Here is a 20,500-nt window from a genome sequence, read left to right on the forward strand (position 1 = left end):
TCGATGCCAGGTCACCAAATGCAAAACAGCTTCCACCTGGCTCTCTTTCGTTCTCTCTCCCTCTTGGGACACTCGCCCTCAGAACCGAGCCACCCAAGCTCGATGTTAGTCTGCGAGGAATGAAAACGTTTCCCCAAGTCCCCAAGGAGACTTTCGTCGAGCTATGCCAGGTTGACTGCTCCTGGGAGCCATGATGTCCGAATGCAGGCTCTAGGTGCTTGGGACCCAAAGGGTGTTCTGGAATTCTGAAAGCTTGGCTTTTCACACGCCTTGGACTTGGCACGTTGATCCGTGCAGGATCATAATATATAGAATGGGGAAGAATGAGGGTGGTTTTCCTCCCCCACGGCGAGGGGATAAAGGTTCCGACAGTAGAAAGGTCTCCACGCCGGGGCGCCCGGGGGGCCTCCGTCGGGTAAGCGTCCAGCTCTTGCTTTTGGCTCAGGTCATGATCTCACGGTTTGTGGGTTCGAGCCCCGCGTCAGGCTCTGCAGCTGGCAGCGTGCAGCCTGCCTAGGACTCTCTCTCTCTGACCCTCTCCCACTTGCACTGTCTCTGTCTCTCTGAAAACAAATAAATGAACTAAGAAAGGAAGAAAGAGAGAGAGCAAAAAAGGACTCCGTGCCAACTGAGGGCTCGGACAGGCATGGTACAAGGGAAGGGGGAGGCCCAGAAACCCCGGAGAAGTTTAAAAAATGGAGAAGGGCAGGGCGGGGCGGGGGCGGGGGGGGGGGGACCTGCTCCAGTACAGCCAGCAGGGGAAAACGTCATGTCCTCGAGAGAAGTCCACACTTGGCATGGAGCCACGAAGGTGAAGTCGCCGTGGTTAAGGGGCCTCGGCGGTGGTCCCAAGAGCGGCCTGGCTCCTGCACACCCCAGCACGGCGGAGAGAGCAGCCAACAGCGCCCGAGCCCCCACGGCACCCAGAAGCCACAACCGAAGAGTCCCAGCGGGAACGTGTGGGGCAGCAGCATGCGGGGCCTCTGGCCCCGAGGCTGTGGCCACCCGGGGCATCGGGGTTCGTGTTCTAGTCCACGAGGGACACGCACAACTCATCCGAGGCCAGCGAGCCCGGTGGCTGGGGCAGGACACAGGGCAGCACGTGGACACACGTCCGTGGCTCAGGGCCAGGACGGCCTGGGGCTCCCTCCTGCCCACCCCCCCAAAAGCCCAGGGCCGCGGCTCACACCAGGGCAGAGAGGGCAAGAGGAAGTCCGGAGGGGACAGCGGCGGCCTCGGAGTGACCATGACTTAAGTGTGAAATGGCTGCTTCCTTGACTTGGCAAGTTCACGTTGTGCACCACCGGCTCCAACGGGGGCTCAAGAGCCCGTTAAGACTGCGGTCCGGGACAACTACGGGAAAGCTACATCTCTGCGCAGCTGAGCGTCAGGAGATTAGGACTCCAGGACTCCAACCCGCTCGGCAGAGCCTTCACTCAAGGCCCGGGGAATGACAGGACGGCAGGAAGTCGGAGCACAGCGTACACACAGATACTCCCGCGGACGGGCTGTGACTTGCTCTCCAGGGCCCACGTCCCCGCGGGAGGGGGCAGCGGAGGGGGAGGGGCGGGCGCCAGGAGCCTGTCCACAGGAAGACAAAACGAGTGCGTCTCCTTTTTGGATCCTGCTGCCTCTCTCAGCAACTCTTAATTACCAGCAATCAGCTCTTAATTACCTACAACAAGAGAGACCAGGGAAAACACAGATAAATGAAATCCATAGATAATCCCCAAACCCCAATTTGGTCGATAACATCCTCCAGCTTCCCCGAGTAACCTCTTGCCAGGACTCCTGATCGCCCGCGCTGCACGAGACAGAGATTCCTGATTCCCACTCTTGTCCTTGTCCCTGCCCTTGCTACCCGCCCACCCCCGCCCCCCGGTGATCCAGCGGGAGCCGCCAAGCGGGCCCTAAATAATGCCCGACGGGATATTCTTTCCTCATCCCTGGGAGACGGCTGTGAATTCAAGCCACCTTGGAGGACAGGAAGAGAGGACAACAGGTTCCAGGGCAAGGGGCTCCCGGACGGCAAGGGTGCGAGGGCTGAGTGAACCTCCGAGTGTCCGCAAATCCAAAGACCTCTTTGTCCACACCTGAGGCAGGATGTCCGCCCCGGGGTGGAGGACAGAACTGAGGCAGGTTAGAGCCCAGAGAGAGCGCAGAAATGGAGGAAAGATGAAGCATCCGGAAGGGGGGGCGGGACTCCGTGCTTCCCGACTCTTCCGCCATCAAGGATTCTTTTTTTTTTTCTTTTTAAGTTTTTATTTATTTATCTATTTGGAGAGAGACAGAGACAGCACGAGTGGGGAAGGGGCAGACAGAGAGAGGGAGGCAGAGAATCCCAAGCAGGCTCCGTGCTGCCTGAGCAGAGCCCGATGCGGGACTCGAACTCACGAAACCTCGCGATCAGGAATCTGAACCGAAACTAAGAGTCAGACGCTTACCCTACTGAGCCCCCCCCCCCCCCCCCCGCCAGGCGCCCCCACGATCAAGGATTCTTAAGCGTTCTTACCTCTTGAGTGGGCAGGCAGGGCATACACTTCAGGCCCCAAGCCTGGGCCAGCAGAACCTGGGAAAGCTGCCCGTTCCACTACAAAAGAAGGTCTTGTGGTCATTGCTTTGGGGAAGATGTCCAATGGTGACCCAAGAGCACAAAAAAACGTGCCTTGTATTAATTAAAAGGGAATAAAAGCTTGGAGCGCAGGGAGATCCAGAGAATCAGCCGCGCCCTCCAAGGGGGGGGGGGGAGTCCTTTCCAGTCCAGAGGAGGAGGGAAAGTTGAGCCCAAACCTGAACACTGCTCTCTCTTTTCTGACTTTTCTTTTTTCCTACAGTCCAGTTAGCACAGTGGACAAGCCAATCCTCATTCCCGCAGGCCTCGTTATTGCTGGAAACCCGGAAGCCGCACGCTCCCCACCAGTGTGCGAATACCACACAGAAAGGTCCCTCCCCCCTCCTCCTCCCCTCCCACCGCCTCTCCTCTCCCAGGGCTGGTCACGCCGCCGAAGCCCACCCCACCCCCAACAAACCCCGCTTTTCTCCAGAGCTGACTCACTCCCGAGGTGGCGGCACGCGGGGACCCCCGGGGACGAGGCTGCCCACGTGAAGACAGACCGGGTGAAATGCTAGCACTCGCCTGGCCCACATACCTGCTCTGACGCCTGCAAACTCGGGTGCGTCGAAGGGGGACCACCGGGGTTGCAGGCAGAAGAGGAGATTAAAGCACGCTAAGAGTTATAAGGCCACAGCATGGGGGGCGCTGCTGTGGCCTCATTCCCCGCCCCCACCCCGGCCCTGACCGGTGGCGGCCCCTTCTGCACCTTAAGTGGACATTAATGCGACCAAAGCTAACTCAATTTCGTCACAGGGAGACCAGAATAATTTTTCTCCAGTCCTACGCTTCTGCTCTATCTCCTTTGATGGGGATGGTTGGTTCTGCCTCACGAGGTCAGATGTTCAGGCGTCGTGGCCTTCTTATCTTTATTTTTTTAATTTTTTTAACGCTTTATTTATTTTTGAGAGAGAGAGAGTGGGGGAGGGGCAGAGAGAGAGGATGACAGGATCCAAAGCCGGCTCCAGGCTCTGGGCTGACAGCAGCGAGCCCGACGTAGGGCTCGAACCCACGAACCTCGAGATCATGACCTGAGGCGAAGTCGGACGCTTAACCGACGCAGCCACCCAGGCGCCCCAGCCTCTTCTTACTCGCTTAATGACAACTTGAGTAAGGGAGAGGCCAGGAGAGACAGGCAGTGAAAAACACAGGCTCGGGGTGGGGGACAAAGCGTTTCCTACCATCCAAAGGCAACGTGTGTCCGGGGGTGTCCTCGTGCACCTCCCCTGCCACCTGGGGACCTAGAACACCCTGGCACAGCAGGGGAGATACGCCAACCGCCCTTTCCGCCAAACTGATGGGAAAGCAAATGACGCAGGGAAGTTTTTCGAAGGGAAAAGAAGAAAGAGAGCGAGAAAGGCAACATTCGATCTCCCCCCACCGCCCTGCGGAGGCTGACATCACTGTCTGCCAAGCAGAAATTGCCTGCCTTTCTCCAAGCCAGCATTCTGGAGCTGTTTTCTGATTATTTCAATCAGCCTAATAACGTGTACGTTTGAGACAGCTGCCTCGGCGGCGTGGAAGCTTTGGGTTTTCTGCTGGCTCCTGTAGGAACATAATTGGTGCTCTCCGAAGTTCATGCGCGCTAGGGACAAGGGGTTTGGATGGATTTCCTGACCCCCAAATATAACCGTCCCAGAATCTGGTTCTAGGTCCAGCCGTCTTTTCGCACAGACCGGCTGGAGTGGAGGCCCCCACCGCCGTGTGTAGCTGGAGCCCTGCCATGCCCGGGCCAGTCTCCTTACCGACGTCAGAAGCTACCAGCACGGCCATAAGCCTGTACAAGAGCAGAGAGAGGGCACAGCTCATTCAGCGCTGCCCATCGTGGGCGACGGAGCCCAGAGAAATGGGTGCGATTCACTGGACCGTGCTTAAGTCAAGGTAGCTCCCGAGGCATCCGAGGTCAGAACAAGGCTCCGATCAGGCTAGAGAAAAACTTTCAGAATGGCATCGGAGAAAGTTAACCAATGTATCCTATGGCACTACATTTATTAGAATAACACCCCTCAGATTCTGAGTGCCCGCTAATGCTCACAACAAGTAATGCAGATATTACAATCACCATGTTCACTTCAGAGATGTGGAAACCCCTTCCGTGAGCTCATTTGTTTCTGCAATTGCAAATGCTCTGTTCTCCGGGCCTCTGCGTTTCTCAAACACATGCAATCCTAAATAGCCCTTAAAAGATCACGATCTTTAGAAAACAGCGCAGGAAGGGGCGCCTGGGCGGCTCAGTCGGTTAAGGGTCCAACTTCGGCTCAGGTCATGATCTCCCGGTTCGTGGGTTCGAGCCCCACATCGAGCTCGCTGCTGTCAGCCCAGAGCCCGGAGCCGGCCTCAGATCCTCTGTCTCCCTCTCTCTCTGCCCCTCCTCCGGTCTCTCCCTCTCTCTCTCAAAAATGAAATGAACATTAAAAAATTTTTTTCAAGGAGAAACAGTGCAGGAAGAGGTCCATCTTCCCGGATGCCTAACTGATGGGAAGGGGTGGATGAGACGGGAGGCTGCCTTCTGGCTGTAGGTGCAGGTGAGCTGTTCCCCCAGGGACCCCTCCCAGCTGCCGTACCCACCTCCTCACTGGTCAGGGGAGCACTCTTTTTCTTTTTCTTCTTCTTCTTCTTCTTCTTCTTCTTCTTCTTCTTCTTCTTTTTTTTTTTTTTTTTGGCTCTTCTGTCCCCAAGTGGAAGTTTCTTTCTGACACCTCTGTACACACCCACAAGTGGGCTAATATCTTGCTCCTTGGTTGCAAAACATTATCAACAGCTGAACTGTCCTGAATATTTCGCGGTGTTCATCATCCTGCAGTTTTTCAGAAAATGGGGAGGAGGTTGTCACGGAGCCCGGCAAAGCGGATGCCCGCTGCCCACCGCGGGGGGCAGAAGAGCAATCACGCAAGGCATTCATTGAACGTGTCTGTCTTGAACTCCACAGAACTCACAAAACCGGCCACGCCAGCAGGCAACAGTGTCCTGTCCTCCCTGAGCAGAGCAGAGCCTTTCTAGAAGTCACTATAGGGGCAGGGTTGCAGAACTAGGATTCTAATCAGCCCCCAAAAGTGTCTCATCCCCGTCACTCTTGCTACCTTACGAGGCCACAAACTTACTTCAGTGATGCAGTCATCGCTCAAAACCTTGAGAAACTCCATTTTTTTATATAATTTTATTAATGTTTATTTATTTCTGAGAGAGAGAGAGAGAGAGAGAGAGAGAGAGAGGCAGAGCGGGGGAGGGGCAGAGAGGGAGACACAGAATCCGAAGCAAGCTCCAAGCTCTGAGCTGTCAGGCCAGAGCCCGACGCGGGGCTCAAACTCGTGAACCACGAGATCAAGACCCGAGCTGAAGTCGGACACTCAACCGACTGAGCCACCCAGGCGCCCCAAGAAGCTCCATCTTTGAAAACCACCACCAGACGTAATTAACAGACGCACGAGGAAGTCCATGTCATTGCCTTCAACTTAGCCTCATGTTTGCACCGTCTCTTCAGGTGTTAGTCCCGGAGTACAGGCAGTCTGTCCGGGAGGTGGTCCCGGGAAATGCAACGGAGAGCGTGGAGAAAGTAAGACACAAAGAGGGAAAGCCCCCTTGGAGACCCTCCCAGAGACCGCGCAGGACAAACCTCAGAATTGCACCACCGGGCAGCGAAGAAACAGAGATATTGATCCGCTGCCTCCCCCGCCTCCGAGGGTGTTTGTTCCCCAGCAGTTGCAGTGCTGTTATCCCACCCGGAAGTGCCTTCATCCCTTCCAAGGCCAGACAGACCCTTCTGGCAGAGATATGCAGGAAGCCATCTGCAGGTACAAGAACTGTCAGCAGGGGCCTCTGGGGTGGGCACCCGCGACAGATCGGGATGGCTTTTGAACCGTCAGCAAGAAATCAAATCCACCTTCAGAAGGTAAAGATTGCTATCAGCAGAGGTCTTTAGGAGAGAAATAATAATGGCTAAAGTTTATTCGGTGCTCACTGGGGGGCCAGCTGCTGTTCTAAGCCCTTTATGTTCACCCACCCTTTTCTTTCTCGAACATCTGTATCAAAGAGGCACCATTATTATCTCCTTTGACAGATAAGGAAATGGATTGCCACAAACTTCAAGGCAATTCCACAGACATCCTTGAGCAGTGAACCCATCATCGGAATAAACAGGTGATAGTCTTAAGGAGATAAGGTACATTAATATGTATATATATAAATAGACGTATATGCAAATGCATTTGGGTGTGTTTGTTAAAAAGCCAAAATAGTCTCATCGCGTCTACGTGAATCAGTGAATATCCAATTGAATGTTGACCACCCTGAAGGCCCTAGGAGTTTAGAAGCAGGAAAATCATGTACCAGAAACACGGAGGAAGGCTTTCTGGAAAAGATGGGCCCGTAGCTGCAGCTGAAAGGTGAGGAAACAGCATGAAATAAATCCGGGAGGCAGGGGAGACTGGGGCATGGAGGGACCAGTTCATCCGGCGTATCAGTTAAGATGTCCCCGGCACCGGTCACCGAGTATTTCTGCCTCTCTGTCACCCCAGTAGACTCGGTAGAATTACATTGTCTTGCCCTCCTTTGACGTCAGGTGTGGCTATTTGACTTGATTTGACCAACGAAATGTTAGCAGAAGTTATTTGTGTCCCTTCTAGGTGGAAGCTTCCAGAGTGAGAGCGTGATTCGCCATGCTCTCCCTTCCCTTGGAGGTGATCACAGAGCACAAATTAAAATGGACTCTCCCTTTGCTTGGACACCTGAATGACGAAGACAAGAACACCTCTCTCCCTGCTGACCTGCACAGAACATGTAGCATGAGTAAGACACTACTCCGTGCAGTTGTGTTGGGAGGCGCTGGGACGTTGGAAGTGTCGCTACAGCATTCCCAGCCTATCCTGACCCACATGCCGGGTTATGTTGCCGTGGCAAACAACCCTCAGGTCCCAGTGGCTCCACAAATAAATTTCACGTCCTTGCAAGTTTCACCGCAAGGCAGTGGATGAAACAGGGGCGGGGAGGGGGTGGGGGGAGGAGGTGCTCTGCTCCGTAGAGTCATTCAGGGGCTCAGGCTAATGGAGGTTCTGCCATCTGGAACATTCCCACTGTGCAGCCAGCGAGGATTGAGAGAAGCTAGAGGCTCCTACAGGGCCTTCCCATTGCCTCAATGTAAAAGGATCACACATGGCTTCCACATGTGTTATTCACCAGACTTGGTCACCAGCTCTACCCAACTGCCAAGAGATTGGGAAGCGTGATCCCTCCCACGCCCGGGGAGAAGAGAAGAATCGGCTGTTGGCGAACACTAATTCTTTCCTCCACCCCTGGCTCCGGAATACTGGCAAGTAGTGGGCATGTGGAGGACACAGGTGACAAAAACTTCGGAGAACCAGAACATGACCCGTGAAGTCTCAAGGAGCCACTGTAAGCATATGAGCAGGGCAGCTCATGAAAAAGGCTCACTTAAGATCGTTAGACCAGCCGTCTAATGCTGGACACGCGGGGATGCGGGGGCCAGCGGAGGTGGGGTGGGGATCGCAGGCCTATATTCAAGGGGGTTTCCTGGGAGGTTGTAGTATTACTCTAGGCTTGTGGGGACGAAGGCTTGGCCCCCACTGTGGTCAGAGAAAGGGCGCTGAGGAGCAAATCCTGTGACATCTGAAGGAAAGAGGAACTATGGTATATTGCGAGCCCGGGCTTTGACATCAGACAGACCAGGATTCAAATACCACCTCTGAAACTTACTAGCTTTTTGCTTTTTTTTTTTTTTTTAAAGTTTATTTATTTATTTTGAGAGAGAGAGCATGGGGGAGGGGCAGAGAGAGAGGGAGAGAAAGAATCCCAAGGAGGCTCTGCACTGTCAGCACAGAGCCCAACGCAGGGCTCTATCTCATGTACCATGAAATCATGACCTGATCCAAACTCAAGAGCTGGACGCTTAACCAACTGTGCCACCCAGGCACCCCTGATCTTTTTGACCTTGGGCAAAATACTTCTCAGTGCCTTTATTTGCAAAATGCGGGTAATAATATCACTTATCACTAACCTTACACAGCTATTGTGAAGATTGGAAGACCAATGATAGGGTTTGTAAGTTGACAGCAGAGGGGGATGGCAGAGATGGGGGGGGTGGTGGTGCTGGTGAACCATAGAAGGACTGAGATGAAAGCTTTGGGGAATAAAATATCTAGAATGAGGCAGCAAGACAAAGAAGCCCCCACTATGTAAAATGTAGAAGTCATAGTCAGGAGATAAAAAGTGAACTATGAAACCCAGTATCCTAGAAACCAAAGAGAAAAAGAGTTTCAGTAAGAAGGCTTAAACTCAGGGGTGCCTGGGTGGCTCAGTCGGTTAAGCGTCCGACTTCAGCTCAGGCCATGATCTCACGGTCCCTGAGTTCGAGCCCCGCGTCGGGGTCTGTGCTGATGGCTCAGAGCCTGGAACCTGCTTCAGATTCTGTGTCTCCCTCTCTCTCTGTCCCTCCCCTGCTCACACACACATGCACACGCTCTCTCGCTCTCTCTCTTAAAAATAAACATTAAATTTTTTTTTAATTTTTTTTAACGTTTATTTATCTTTGAGACAGAGAGAGACAGAGCATGAATGGGGGAGGGTCAGAGAGAGGGAGACACAGAACCGGAAGCAGGCTCCAGGCTCTGGGCCATCAGCCCAGAGCCCGACGCGGGGCTCGAACTCACGGACCGCGAGATCGTGACCTGAGCTGAAGTCAGCCGCTTAACCGACTGAGCCACCCAGGCGCCCCTAAATTTTTTTTTTAAAGAAAAGAAGGCTTAAGCTCAAAATGGACCCAGGAGATATGAACAACAGCCATTAGTTTTTACAAGAATAAAATGACTATGACCTGGTGAGGAAGCAAGTTAGTGACAAGAGATTAAGGGGGACAAAGCATTCGAGAGGTGGGGCCCAGCCAGCGTAGATCTCCATCATGAAGGGCTTGTCCATGGTATGGTAGGGCGTTTGGCTAGCTCGGTCGGTAAAGCGTGTGACTCTTGATCTTGGGGTCATGAGTTCAAGCCCCACATTGGGCGTAGAGGTTACTTTGATGCTCTTGGCTGCAAGTAACAAGATTTTTTTTTTTTTTAAATCAAAGATGTAAGAAAAGAAGTCCATGGAGAGAAAGAGAGGAGAAACATTTATAAAAATGCTTTGCATTCAGAGTCGAAAGGATCAGCCATAGAGAGACCAAAAACCTCAATAGCTAAAACTAAAAATAAAGCTCGGTTTAACTTATAGCTCCTTTCTTTTCCTAACAGATCTTCACAGGGCATTTGCATCGGAGCACCCCAATATTTAGATGAGATCGAGGCATTTTTCATAGAGTCCTTGCAAGCCAACCACAATATTTCCTGTCTCCTGGCCACCCAGGAGAAAGACACCATTTCCCAGCTAGGTGTGGTCACGTGACTAAGTTCCGGCCAACGGGACATAAATGGAAGCAGGACGTGTCAGCTTTAGTCACTTCCTCTATCCTGTCCCTAAACGTGGGCGTCATGGCTGCTATCTTGGACCGTGGGGCCGAAGGCCCCATTCTTCAAAAGGCAAAACTTGGAGTCTGAAGGATCCCAGATCCCTAAGGATGTCTCAGAGCAGAGCAGCCATTCCAGGTCTGGACTGCAGCCAAAGCACATCTTCCCAGACACAGTCCCCAGGGAGGAGACAACTGGCCTGGCTACCCACCAGGGCGTGCTCTGAGATCCACGTAGAGAGACCAGCCTTCTCTCTGGGGGTAGCAGTGTTATAAAGGGCCATCCTCCGTCCTCCTGGGGACCAGTTGGCAGAAGGGAGGAAAGTGAGGTCCACACCGCCCTCTGCCTCCCCCTCAGGCTGAAAAAATCTTAGAAGGAAGGTGCCCGAACAGCCCTTCAGAGTGGTTTGCGAGACCCCTGGGCTCAGTATTGGCTGGCTGGCTGGCAAGAGGACAGATTCTGATCTCAGTTGTGCATAGCTAACAAGCAGTGACTTCACATTGGCGAGGCGAGCCGATTTGAGTGCTTTCAAGGACAAAACGTGTCCTGCTATCTGGAGGTGAAAATCAGGACCAAGTAGTGCCACGTCACTATTTCCAGAGGTGAAGGAAAACCTTTTAGAGGCCGACCGCATCCCTGTTCTGAAATGAAGGCCTCTCCCCAGCCCCACCAGCCTTGCACCCCATATGAGCTCCTACATCATTTCCCCTTCATGATTCATCCAGCAAATCACACCCACTGCCTGGCTCTGTGGTCATCCTTTTGGGGGTAGGTGTCCCCCCTCCCCCAGTCTCCCCCATGACTCTGATGAACTCCAAAAGGGCGGAAACCCTGAGTTATTCACCTTTGTAGGCGCATTACTTAGCACCACGCCTGGCTCGCCGCCGATGCTCAAAAATGTTTCTGATGAATCGTTACCGCATCTAACGGGGGGCGGGGGGGATCCTTGCTTGCAAATGAGAGGGAGACGGGCCAGAGGCATCGCTTGCGGCGATCCCCGAATGCCAGGCGAGCCTAACGAAGCCGCATTTAGTCCATCTCGAAGACCTGCGTCTTGGAACCCCCCAAGCATCAGAGAGAACTTCCGCCAAGCCCTCCTTGGTAAAAAGTCGTGCTATAGATTTTTCAGCGACTAGCCTAAATTTCTCCTGTCGCAGTTTATAACCACTCCATCTGCTCTTAACGTCAGCGTGCCACCTACAACCTGGGCTGACATTCAGTTGCAATGCACTGGGACAACAGCTGTACCGGTTGTTAAAATATTGAAATGCTTCCCTACCATATAGTAAATAGCCACTGCTCCGGGCCCCCTGCGTGTCCCCACCTGCAACCCTGCCCACCCTTGGCTGCTCCCCTGGGACTCCCGGAGCACAGAGAGCCCCCAGAAGCCCAGCTCTCAGAGAGACAGCTCTGAACGGTGGGTGCCCACATGTGACTCTCCCCCAGTCATGGCACCCCTCCCCCTTCTCTTCCCGGAGCTGCAGAACAGTGACGCCAGCCGCCTGTCCCTCCCCTCGGGCACCGACGTCCAATGGCAGCAGCCCTTAGCAGATGTGTAGGTCCCGTGCCAACCACAGATTGGAGATGGTTGCGATGAGCTGTCCACGAGAGGAGAGGTAAAGTCACTCACCGGGGACGATTTGGGACCAGATGCCCAGAGAGGGGACGTGAGGCCAAAGCCTGGTCTGTGAAAGCCACCGAACGCCAGGATGGGGCTGGACGGGATTCAGCTGGAGCCAGACCTGAGCAGGAGGCCCAGGAGAGACCATGTCCTGGGCTACGCGTGAGGTCAAGGCCAGCAGGCAAGAGGCAGGCTTCTCTGGGCCCCTGGCTCCCTCTCCCAAGCCTGGACACGCCCGAGAAACGACTAGGGCAGCATAGATTCCAGAAGGCAACCCAAAAAACCATGAGAGAGCCCAGGGGAAACCGAAGGCGTCCCTGAAGTGTGTGCTGGGATGGTGGGTGGCCGGAAGCAGAACTGAAAGAAAAAGGAAGAGAGAAGCTTTCGAAATTTGGCTCTTGCAATCGCCCATCTGCTTGGAGCCTTGGGACTATCACTTCCTGCCCTTCCGTGGCACAAATCCGTGGCCATAGCCCACGTTGCCAGTGCCGGGGGCGCGGGCAACGATCGGGGGACGCAAGCCGGCTGCGTGAGGAGCCGACACAAAAGAGGCGCTGGACAGACCGGTAGCTCCCAGGCCCCGGGGCCGCTGGGCTAGAAGCCGGCAAGGCTGCCCATCCCCTGCCGCAGGTGCCTGAGGCTCCAAAGGAAAATCCCCACCCAGGGCTTTTGCTGGGTGACGGGGCCGCAAACTGGAGTGACCAACACTGGTTCTGCCATGCCAGCGGCTCTCCTTAAACTCCCCGGGACTGCCACTGCCCCCGGGGTCCTGGCCTCCAGGCCCACCGCTCGGCCCAAGACCTCACAGGGCAGAACGACGCGGCCCCTGAGGAGAAGGCCTAGCGCAAAAGAAAGCCCGAGAAGCGGACGGGGGCGGAAGGCGCGAGCATGGGAAATCAGCCTGAGGAGGAGGCCCCTGGGGGGCTCAGTCGATTAAGCGTCCGACCCTTGGTTTCCGCTCAGGTCACGATCTCACGGTTTCATGAGTTCGAGCCCCGCATCGGGCCCCGTGCTGACGGCGCAGAGCCTGCTTGGGATTCTCTGTCTCTCTCCCGCTCTGCCCCTCCCCTGCTCACGCTGTCTCTGTCCCTCTCAAAATAAATAAACAAACTTTATTTACTTTCTTATTGTTTTGAGACAGAGGGAAAGCACGAGCTGGGGAGGGGCAGAGAGAGAGAGGGACACAGGAACCCAAGCGGGCTCCGCGCTGACGGCACAGAGCCTGATGCGGGGCTCAAACCCACAAGCCGGGGAGCTCATGACCTGAGCCGAAGTCGGACGCAGAGCTGACCGAGCCACCCAGGTGCCCCTCAAAATAAATAAATACACCTAAAAAGAATAAAAATAAAAACATAAAATAAGGAGAAAACGGGCGTGACCTCATGTTTGCGCATGCCCGGAAGCCAACTCGGTGTCCGTTGGCTGGGGGACTGTCCTCGGGCTGCCGGGCTCCCTTGGCCCCCACACACAGCAAGTTAGAAGTGCATGCTGGTTCGAATTGAGCCCTTAACCAATAATTGGAGCTCCGGACAGGGAGGAAACGTGGTGGCCCTCTTGTCCCAGACGGCGGTCAACTCTGAGACGTGACCTACCTGCCCTGGCTCCCAGAGGTCCCTGCGGGACCGAGCTCAAGTACCCTCCATGGGACTTTGTGCGGTAACACACCCTGGCGTGGGCCTCTTCCTTCCTCATCCCAGTTTCCCACGCCCCTACTTGGCTTCCCTGAAAGCGGGTCCTAACAAATCACTTTCAGCCCGGGGTAACCCTTGTCAGTGAACGACATGGCTATCTCTCCCGCTGCCCACGCCACAAACCTTAGAACCCACCTGGACCCGGACCCCATTCTCTCTCTCACCGCCACATCCCATCCTCCGTGTCTCTGGAATCTTCTCTCTCACACAGGCGCGTCCTGCACGGGCGACTGAAACAGCTCCTACCGAGGAGGGGCTCCCTGCTGCCTCGGGCTGAAACCTAGTCTTCCACGAACTTGCAGGGCCTCTCCTACCCTCCCCCCTCGCACCCTTCCAGAGTCGGACACCTGACCAAGCAGGGCCGGTGAGACCCTCCTCCAGAATTGTTGGCCCCGGGATGGAGAAAAGTGACCGCATCTCTGACTAGGTGGCCACAGCTGTGAGATATAACGCCCCAAAGCGCCAGGCATCATATTCTCTGCGGCACGAAGAAACTAGCCTCCCCTGGAACTCGAGGCAACAATGTGTCTGAACTGAGTTTGGTCCCTTGCAACGGCCGAGGCTTACTTCCTGGACTATTTGTAAGTCAACAGGCTCCCGTCCCGATCTTTCCCGCGGAATCGGGGCACCCAGTGCAGCTCCCACATCCGTTTTCGTGCCCCGCAGGCAGGCGGAGGGGGATGGCGGAGCACGGGCACTGTGACTCAGTCCAGTGCCTTTGGGAGTCCGAAGGGGGTCACCTGACAGCTTGAGCGACATTCCTAAGTAACTTTGGGCCTGGCGCAGGGACACGTTGAGTTATGCCCCTGCAGGGCTCTGGCGGACCCTCACCATAGGCTCAGGGGTGGGTCTGCTGTTACGGGGGGCGCGCGTTCATTTCCAGAGCCTGATGATGAGGACGCGCCAGAGGGAAACCCGTTCCCACGTGGCTCCGGCCGCCTACGGAGAAATGGGCTCCTATTCCCACAGACCAGCACACTGACATTTGAAGAGCCATGGAACACATCCCCGCTCAAATCAACCCGCAAATGTGTCTGGAAAATGCACACGGCATCTTTTAGAAATGTCAGCTCCTGCTTATAAGCAAGGGTGGGGAATGTTCTGTCACTCCTCGGGGAAGGCACAGCCCGGGAGAAGAGACACCAGCCCTTTTGCCTTTGGACAGCGGGTGTTTCCCAAAAGGGATCCTCAAAGGGCAAAGCAGGTTAGGTGCCAAGGTCTAAATTAGGCGTAATTACTCAGCCTGACAGTTCCATGTGCTTCTTTAGCTTTAAGACCTGCAAAGGCTTCTCTAGAAACCCAGCAGACCTGTGACTCACCCTCTTTGTTTATTTTCCTCTCATTTTTTATACACGTGTGGGGATATTTTCTGTTGATTTGGTGATTACGTATTACCAGATCGGCATGGGACTTCTTTTCATGTAGAAGGCGCAGCACCCCCACCCAGCGCAGTCCCCTGTCTACCTGGTGCTCCCCCATCCCGACACGACTCCTTTCTTGTTTCTCTCTCCTTTTCACATACACACTGCCCTGGACCTGCTTTTTTCACTCAATCTACCTTCAGAATTTTTTCCAATCGCACACAGGGGAGTTCTTCATCCTTCGTTCAGCTGCAGATTATTCTAGCACGTGGATGCCATAGTTTCTTCAGCCCCGGGCCCTACGGATGGCTTCTCTCGCTAAAGAGGCACAGTGCGTGTTCTTGCCCCTTAAATCTGGACTCCCCCGTGTAACTTGCTCAGCCGACTTGACGCAAGCAGAAACTTTAAAACGCACTCGAGATTTCCGCTTCCTCTTTTGATTCCCCGCGGTTGCCGTGAAACACGCCCAGGCCGGCCTGAGAGCAAGCTCGGACTAGCCCGCCATATACAGGATGAGACACTGGATGGAACAGGACCAAGTGGCCCAGCTGAGGCTGTCCTGGACGAGCCAGCCCCTAGCCAAGTGGCCGGCTGACCACAGATACGGGAGTGAACTCAGCCAAGGGGAGCTGAGTCTAACTCGAAGCAGCAAAACCACCCAGCCAACCAACTGGGGAGCTCTTTGTTGAGCTGTGGTTGTAAGGCCCCCAAATTTGGGATGGTTTGTTATGCAGCGCTAGCTAACTGGTACAATATACAACGTTTGGGCAAGTAAGAGAGATTCCCAGACCTGGAACGGCGGGATCAAAGGGTGTGCGCGTTGGACAATTTGATTGATATCGCCGATCTCCCTGTATAAATGTTGGCTTAATTCATATTCCGCGAGCAACGTCCGAAGGCACTTGCTCGTATCCTGCTTTGCCGCCATGGCAGGTTATCAGTTTTTTGAATGTTTATCAATCTGTTAGGTGAAACAGAGTACCTCGGTGTAGTTGTATTTGCATTTTCCTATTCTGAGTGACAGTGAGCAACACTTCACGTGCTCAAAAGCCATTTGTACCTTCTTTTCAGTCGCCCGTGTGTTCATACTTTTTGCATGTATTTCCTATGGGAAAACTGATATTTTTCTTACTGATTTCTAGGAACTCTTTATATATTGGTGAAATGAGCCTTTCGCCTGTGATCACCCTTCCTTGAAATCGTACACTGCAGAAGACAAGCCTGATGGCAGGCAAAGGAGGGAAACAGACAACTGAGATTGAGCAGAAGGTATCTTTCCCTCAAACAATCAGCAACTATGTATTGAGCACTTTCTTGCTTCAGGGCTCTGGCTTGGGCATCCCATCATATTCCAAAAACAATATATGACATGGTACTCAAGGAAGGTTTTAGAAATGACTATGGTTAAAACTTCACCTTTTTCTACCCATAGTCTCTGCCTAAGGGGTGGGTTAGGGGACCAGACATATTCCTCGTGGCCCAACCTCCCTGGCCATTGCTGATTGGAAGGGACAATCTGCCTGATCTAGGGTTGACCCTATTCCTAACGTGGACTCAACCAGTTAGGTTCTCTTTTGAGACCTTGAACTCGGAGTAAAATCAGCCGGAGATGGCCATTTGGGGCAGTCACCTGGAACCGTGTGGAATCAGATAAACAAGGAAGAGCCAAGGTACAGGGACAGAACACAGCAGTCACTCAGAGACCCACAGGGCAGGGGAGCCATGGACCCCATCTGAGGGAGAGACAGAACACAGCCCCATTTCCAGGTCTCCAGGGCTCCGCTCCCGTCTCCGTGGCCCCCAACAGTTTTCCTGTAGCTGGGTTCTGTAAGAGATCTTCGTATCCTGTTACTAAACCTCCTATTTCCTTGGACGAAGTTAAGTAGTGTTCTTATTCTTGGTATTACAGGCATCCTAAGACGAGGAATTTTCCTATCAGCTGGGGGGAAAAAAAAAACAAAGAAAGAAAGAAAGCATTTTCATCTCACATGGCATATTTCTGCTTTAAAGAGTTTTCTGTTTGACATCTTTTCTCATTTTATAGCTCGAGAAAGTAAGGCTGGACAATCCAGGGGCTTGGCCAAGTTCATCCTGACCACGAAGGACGGAGGCCAGCCGTGAGCAGGAGGCATCTACTGTTAGGCGGACTTCCCCCCCCCCCCGCCCCCCACCTTGCTGCCTCCAGGTTGAAGCGTTATATAAACACATGCTAAACCACGGGGCTAAGGCTCCAAGTGCTGAACAGTGCCCAGGAGAGGGTGATCCGTGCAGGCTGGCGTAGCCAAGAATTCTGGCCAGGCCCCAGACAACCTGTTCGGCTCCCTTCCCACTACCCACCCAAGCCCCACCATTTGGGGGTGCTTCCCCTGGTCACCCGTGCTGATTTATGTATATGGTGCCCTTCCTGGGAGGAGAGCTGGCTCACTAATGGAAAATCAGAGCACTGGTTCCCTAAAGACATACGCCTGGCCTGCAGGGGCCCCTATGGAGGACAGGCCACCTCTGCAGGGACGCATGTGGTCACGCATTGCACACAAGGATAGCTCTTCCCACCTACCCATCGTGCCTGACTATATTTCACATTACAAGTGGGGAAAGTGGGGAAAGACTGGATGACTCAGTCGGTTGAGCGTCCAGCTTCAGCTCAGGTCGTGATCTCGTCCGGCATCAGGCTCGCTGCGGCCAGCATGGAGCCCCCTCAGGGTCCTCTGTCCCCCTCTTTCTGCCCGTCTCCTGCTCTCTCTCAAAAATACATAGGCATTTTTTAAAAATGTAAGAAGTGGGCCAAGTGGCTGCTTAACCGCTGTCTCGCATCGGCAGAGGGGCCCGGAGGGCTCAAGTTTCCCTCCCAGGTAGGATCCTGACCTTCAGGTAGGGTGGGCTAGGCTAGAGGGTGGGTGGGGAGAGGCCACGGGGAGGCTGGAACAGCCTCCTACAGGTAGGACTCCCCCTTCATCCCCCCGAAGAACTTGCAGACCTCCCTTGTGGGGACAAATAGGTCCCCTGAAAGAAATTCACTTTGTCCCTGTGTCCACAGCCACATCAAGGAAAAGGACTAGCTTGTCCGATCTTTCCTAAGGCACCCACAATGTAAAAGTCATCCTGCAGGGCATCGGCACCAGTTCTGAAGGCTTCTGGGTGCCTTCTCTAAGGGAGGGAGGGGACAGGGCTGGGGCCCAGGGGAGCGGGAGCAGGAAATTACCCTCCTGCCAAGTAGGACGGAAATTGAATTTCCTCCCCTCCCCCTTCTTCTGCCTCCCGCGCCGCCCCTCCCTGACGACTCACTTTTTATCTCTCTCCAATTACAGTTTTAAGCATTTAGGGTGTTGCTGTTTTAGTTTTAAAATTTGTTAGGCTCAATTTATGCCACTTAGTAAAACCTCTTTTCCAAATGAAGCCAAATTAGAACTAAAACACTGTGAGCAATAAAATGTGGGCATTTCATTTGGGTTGGGTTGGCTTTTTTGATTGTTTGTGTAAACGAAGCCAAGAGGAGAATTCAGGAGCCTGGGTGAGGGGAGCGGGTCCCTCGGGTCCCCCAGGGATATGTGTGTGTGTGTGTGTGTGTGTGTGTAGCTGGCTGGGGCCAGCCTGCCCCTCGCCCTCAGCTCTGCCAGAGCAGGTTCTTGCGAAGCAGAAGCCTCTGAACGGGTCCCTCTATCCCTTGGCAAGGCCCTCCCCATCCCGACCACTCAGGGGACAGTAGGAGTCACTTCCTGCCAGCCAGCTGCACCCTGGCAGGCCCCGGCGGCTGCGACCCACTACCACTGCATGGTGTCCAATAAATAGACGGCGAATTGAATTGAACTGGCTGTAACCAGGGGAGGGCACAGCCTGGAAACATCTCCTCCCACACCCTCGCCATGCAATGCCTGAAAATATGCCCCTGAATTTCAATGACAGGTCCAGCAGGGTCAAGGTGGGGCCCCGAGGAGATGGAGGGGAGGGAGGGGGGAGGGGCAGAGAAGAAGTTGGAGGAGGAGGAGGAGGAAGAGACCCTGAGCTGCTGATTATGTGTCTGGTGTTAGGGGAGGTGGTTGCCAAGCAGGTCAGAGAAGTTCCTGGCCAAGGATCCGAGCCACATGCTAGGCCTCCCTGGGGCCCTCGGGAGGTGACATCTGGGCTTCCCAGGCTGGCCCCATCCATGCCAGCAGGAGAAGGCAGCGAACACTATGAGAGTTGAGAGCCCAAGCGGGGACACTAAGGCAGCAACGACGGCCACAATGATGAGACAGTGACTAAGGGCCGGCGTGTGGCTTGCCAAGCGATTTGGCTTGTCCCCACGCCAACAATAAAGGCCCGGTGTCTGGCAGGAGATGGGGTTTTTGCGTGCGGAGGGACACCTCCTGAATGACCCTGGCAGGGAGCCACAATCATCAGGAGTGAGCTCGGGAGGAGAGCAGACCTGAGGGGGCACAGGAGTCCCTTACAGGAGCAGAGAGGCTGGATTCGGGGTTGAGGGTGTCTGGGTAGGGAGGGCAGAGCGCAGGATGAAATGGAACAGAATAAAATTCACGCTGAGGGCCGGGCCTGCGGGGGTGGGTCGCCCCTAACGAAGAAGTCTATTACGTTGGGGATAATCTCTCAACGTGAGCGGCAACAAAGCACAGTCGGCGGAGGAACCTTCTGGAACACTGTAAAGAAAACTGGACAGAACCCCCAGAGACTACAATAAAATGGCATCTGGAGTCCTGCTGGTCCCGGGGATGGAATGAGTGACCCGAAGGTACAGGCGAACCCTCTGTGGCAGGCAGGGCTCCCTGAGGACAGACCCCGAGATGGAGTTTACGGGGCAGGATGTGCGGGAGAGATCAATCAATCTCTCAAAGGAAGGAGGGGAAGCAGGACAGGGCCGAGCGGGGAGTCTGGTTGCAATGCAGGCCTGGTAGAGTTTCAACTAACCCGAAGGAGTAAGAATCCCCCACCAGCCACAGGCGGCCTGGAAAGTGCGGCCTTGGGTAAGGTGCTCTGGGCAGGCGAGGTCGACCCCGAAGGGGGATCTGGCTGGCGCTTGCCCATGTAGGCCACATCCTCTCCTCGCCCCTTAATTTCTCAGCTCCTGGGCACATCAGGACACGTAAATCTCCTTCTCGTCCTCTGGGCCCGGTTGCCCCCTTGCTGATCCTCCAGAGGCTAATGCGTGTCTGGAAGTCAGTGTGACCGTAGCCTAGCTCGGTGTTTCTGATTTGCTCACTTCTCCCGGGGCCGACGGATGAGACTTCTGGTCTTATGCCTCCGCCGTGGTTTCCTGCTTCGTTCAGGCCCTGCATCCTCGTAACCAGCAGCCGTGACAGCTTGCGACGGCAGGGGGCCTGATGCTTACGGGCTCGTTTGGGCTTTAGCGTCGGTTCTCCGGGGCCGGTCATCAGGGTCCATTGTGCCGCCCCGCCAGGGCCCTGGCCAGCGCGGGAGGAGCCTCGGATGAGGTCAACCTTCGTTAACTAGGACAAACCAATCAAGACCACAAGACTTCCACTGCTTGGTTCATCAGCTGTAGCAAACGCGGTCCTCGCCGGCCTCCAGCCCCGTCCCCCTCCTGCCATGGCTTGCCAGTAACCAGCTGTCCCTCGGCCGTGTGGCTTCACCTCCAAAGAACCCGGGACCCCGGCTCCCCTTTCCGGCCTACTTACTGGGGGGACCGACACGTTCTCCGGATACCCGCCGGCCTCCTGATTTGCCTGGGGCTGCTCGGAGGCGCGATGTCTCTCTCTGGGCTCATGTTAAGGGCCCTGCAGAGGAACACAATAGGTCTGCGGACACGTGCC

The 20,500-nt window shown here is 54.7% G+C and overlaps 2 long non-coding RNA genes across 2 annotated transcripts; one reads left to right on the forward strand and one right to left on the reverse strand.

The window, feature by feature from the left end:
* Positions 1–553: 553 nt before the first annotated feature.
* LOC115507546 lies at positions 554–12,309 on the reverse strand. Its single transcript, XR_003966696.1, has 4 exons — positions 11,693–12,309; positions 5,180–5,408; positions 2,513–2,590; positions 554–1,675 (listed from the first exon to the last, which is right to left on the reverse strand). It is a non-coding gene; the product is annotated as an uncharacterized LOC115507546 (long non-coding RNA).
* A 692-nt stretch (positions 12,310–13,001) lies between these two features.
* On the forward strand, positions 13,002–17,399 carry LOC115507859. Its single transcript, XR_003966818.1, has 3 exons — positions 13,002–13,955; positions 15,878–16,004; positions 16,780–17,399. It is a non-coding gene; the product is annotated as an uncharacterized LOC115507859 (long non-coding RNA).
* Positions 17,400–20,500: the final 3,101 nt, after the last annotated feature.

Source organism: Lynx canadensis, chromosome X, assembly GCF_007474595.2.
Source record: "Lynx canadensis isolate LIC74 chromosome X, mLynCan4.pri.v2, whole genome shotgun sequence".
NCBI lineage: Eukaryota > Metazoa > Chordata > Mammalia > Carnivora > Felidae > Lynx > Lynx canadensis.